The sequence below is a fragment of the Aplysia californica genome, unplaced genomic scaffold, assembly GCF_000002075.1.
Source record: "Aplysia californica isolate F4 #8 unplaced genomic scaffold, AplCal3.0 scaffold00120, whole genome shotgun sequence".
NCBI classification, from domain to species: domain Eukaryota; kingdom Metazoa; phylum Mollusca; class Gastropoda; order Aplysiida; family Aplysiidae; genus Aplysia; species Aplysia californica.
In genome coordinates this window covers 85,355-89,619 of record NW_004797390.1, presented here as the reverse complement: position 1 = coordinate 89,619, position 4,265 = coordinate 85,355, and positions in this window count along the sequence as shown.

The window sequence follows — 4,265 nt, the reverse complement described above, 5'->3', positions numbered from 1 at the left end:
GGGAATGTTTTTGGTGTGCGGGTGAGTGATACGAGATGGTGAGAAGCAGAGCGCATGCATGTGGGCACAGGCAAAGCGCATTCACAAGGGTGGGGGGAAGAAAAGAGAATAATAAACAAGGCATGAACTCAAAAGGGAAAAAAATAAAAAAAATACAGCGAGAACAGAAAAATTACTGTACTTCATTAATCACAACACAAACTGTTAGAAACGGATTAAATATATATACAAAAGAACCGAAATATAGAACAAAACAGAAAACAAAACCCAAATTAATTAACAAAATAATTTACAGTTATTTTAACAAATGTTAGAAGCAACAAAACATTAAAAGCCAACAAAAAATCACCGCGTTATTAAACAAGAAAAAACAAAACAAAAAAAACGACCAAAAAAAAAAAAAACAACCAAAAAAACCCAACCCTAACCATCCTGAATCCATAGAGAAATTAACAACAAACAATAATTTCTGAGGTTAGCACAGACATCAATTAGCTACAAGCACATGGCAAGAATTCACATCTTTTAAGATTTTGTGTCAGAGTCCATAACCCAACCCAAGAGCAAACTTTCCTTTAAAAATTTTGTCTTCTGAACTACGTAGAAAAAAACCCCCTTCTTCTTAACTCTATTAATAAATCCGTCGTTCATCAAGATGGGTTTGTTTGGGTTTTTTTGCTTTTTATTTTGGTAAGTGTTTTATGGCATTCGCAACTGTATAAGGTCATCAAGATGTTTGACGCTAACACCCTTCTGTAGGTGGAAATCAGCAAAATACTGCAGAGGTTGTATATCGTTAGGGGCACAAAAAAACTACAAACTTCAAGGTACAAAAACCACAAACTTCGAGTAAAAAATGCAGACGAATCGACCTATTCCAGACTATACAACATCCCTTTCATTAAAATAAGGCCAAGTTGTTTGCCGCCCATGACAGCAAATTATAAGGCAGAAAGAAAAAAAAACCCAACCATGTATCCCTTTCATCATGCTGAAAAAACAGCACTTTATTTTCATTCATCAATTTCCTCCGCCCCCTAACCCCCATCACCACAACCGTTTCATTTGCATCTCAGAAAATGTCACTTCAATTAAAATAGATCTCTTTTAGCAAAAACTTGCAGCCTTTTGTGATAAAATATTCGGCAGCTTTTTATAGGACTTAAAGACCCTAAATAAATGAACCAGTTTAGTAGAAAACCGGCCATAGGTTGTTGGCGGGTGCTCTGGTGTGATCTACTCCTTCTTTCCTATCTATCGTCCTAATCACTCCTCCTCCTTTTTTGTGTTCGTTTCTCTCTTGTAACACCTCTAATCTTCAGCACTTATATGGCCTTATTGTGTTGCAAGTGCCGTAAAACTCTTACTAAAACAAGAAAACTTGCCATGTCCCTGTAACGTCAATGAAACATTCAAGCACAAAAGCAAACACCTAAAAGTGTTATAACTTAAGAGGTGAAGTAGTAATACCAAATTAACAACTACAGCCAAAAGAAACTACTTAGTGCCCATTAGTGCTAGGAGAATCACATGCAAAGTGAGCATCGGTTTACACATTCAATGCCCAGATAAAGGAAACAGGTGATTGAGTTGAGGAAGGAGAGAGAGAGAAGGAGAGAGAGAGAGAGAGAGAGAGAGAGAGAGAGAGAGAGAGAGAGAGAGAGAACTAAAAGACAAACATGCACATATACACAGGGAGACGGGAGAGAGAGACACAGAGAGACGATAGACAGAGAGAGACAGAGACAAAGGAAGAGAGAGGTGAGCGGGTGATGGGTGCAAATAGTAAAGGCAATCAGAGAGCTGAGAAAAAATTATGTGTACAAAAAAATTCACTTTCATCCTTTGAGTGTCGAGTACAGTAATTGCATTTGAAAAAAGCCTGAAACGAAATTACTGTCGGACAAAGTCTTGACCGTAAGTCTGTATTTTCAGATACAGTGTAGCCTAGCCTAACAATCAACGCTGGAAAAAGAGCCTTGCTTCTAAGACACTTTCTCATTGTTGAACGTATGGAATTCTGGAACAGCAATCTACTCAAAATCCAAAGGATAAAGTGAATCCCCACACAAAAGCCAACAACACAATTAAGAAGTTGAAAAGGTTTACAAAATTGCAGTAATATGGTTCAGATATTCAAGCTTAGCAAATGTGATCAGAGGCATGCAGTATAATGTCAAGATTGAATTTTCTGCACGAGCCTATTTTGCCCGACATTATATGAAGCGTGGTTTTTCCAAAACTCAGTAAGTCAAGGTTGACACGCGTCTGGTTTTACCATGATGCCTCACACGTTTATAATGTACACATGACCCATTTATGTATCATTATGTGCACATGAGTATATAACGAAGACCTTGAACATTAATGATTTATTTATAGAGGCACCAGCCATCCATGTCCAGGAACTGTTTTAGCCTTTTTTTCCTGTCTGCGGATTAATATTCTTTTTTTCCCAAATTTATTGGTTTTGCTTCCATTTACCCCGTATCTATTGTTCTCAACCAGTATATAATGATTTAGAATTTAATAATGCTGGAGTCCGGGACACAGACCTTTCTGCTGTGAGCCGTGGATATGTCTGTCTGAGACAATGTATGTGTGTGGCGTCGTGGTGAAACCAGGTGCTTGTCAAAATTGACGACAGAGTTTTGGAAAACCGCTCTTCATATGATAATTATGATTTATTTGACTGTATTTCAAAGGGGTCAACACCCCACACCCGTCCCCTGTCACCACACGTATCCTAAACCTTGAGTATTGTTACCATAAACATCTTACCCTGACCTGCTAGGGTGGAATCTGCGTAAAAAATATCACAAATGGTCACTTCTAAGGACAAGCGGGCTAACCCAGATTTCGGGGGTTTCCAGAAATCTTGACCTATGCCAAAAATGGGCATTGCCCTACCTATAGGAGAAGTTTGGTTTCATTGGTGTGTGTATATATATATCTGTTTGGTTATAGAGAAAACTCTTGTCTTTTCATGAAACTGAACTAGGGGCAAAAACTTTACCTTCGGTTTTCTCAAAACAGTATTTTTCAGGATAGCCCCCTTGTGCCTAAAAGCTCACAATTATGATGACCACAAGATAGGTGTTTTTGTTTTTTGAAGCATATCTAGTGCCTGAACAGTAAAAGAAAACTTCTGCCTAAACACGATTCGCAGGAAAAATGAGTAATTTCCAGGCAATTAATTAATTTATGAGCCTTTCCTTCCAGAATGTACAACAACAGGAAATATGACACCCGTGCTTCTCACACAATTCGTTAGCATTAAGTCAAGTAGACCAAACGGTTCTCTGAGCCCTTGGAAAAGCCAAGAAAAAAATTATTTTCAACACGCAGTTTAACTGTTTTCAGTCCTGAAACCAAAAGTTTTTACGAAAGAGAAAACAAGTTTCGAATTCTTTTACCAATTATTGTACCTACCTCATATATAGATCTATATATTTTCTCGCTTTTGTTTTTTAAAGAAACATTTAGTTGGAATTTCCACCAAATAATTCCTGAGTATTTGCAATTAACACCACAGATTCAGAAACTAGCTGCATTAAAAAAACATCAAAACTTTGGGCCAAGAACATCTGCTGAACTAGTCGACTTTATGGAATAGTATCATTCTCAAGACAAAAAAACCCCTAAAATATAAACTGTTTCCCTTGTCCGGATCGAGGTAAAAGATTTCTTTATTCTTCCACTTCTTTAATTCCTACTTTAACCCTATCCGTACGTCGTGTTTTACTATCGTATCCATACGACGAGGGGAACTCTGTGCCACCACTTAACCCTATCCGTACGTCGTGTTTTACTATCGTATCCATACGACGTGGGTAACTCTGTGCCCCCACTTTCCAACGAGGAAATTTACTCGTTAATCCGATCCATACGCTTTGCATAGCAGTCTATCAAAATGATTTTTTGAAAAATACTGAAAGTTTCAAAGAGATCTTCTCACTAGAAGTATTCTAAAATGTGGAGAATACAACCCCAATGGGTACAAAATGACCCCAGGGCGTACGGACAGGGTTATAACTATTTTTTTCAGAGTGGGAAGATTCTGTCTTGATTTATTGTTCAGCTGCACTGTTTTCCTTTTAAAAAACTGTTTAAAAATTCACACGAGTATAACTGCAGTAGTATCTTTTGTGAACTGAAGAAAGACAAGATTCTTTCCCTTTTGCCTACTGGAATATCATCCAGTCTTAAGATTCTTAAACAAAAAACCATGCTTGAGTTCCAGCCTGACGATATATAGAAACCAC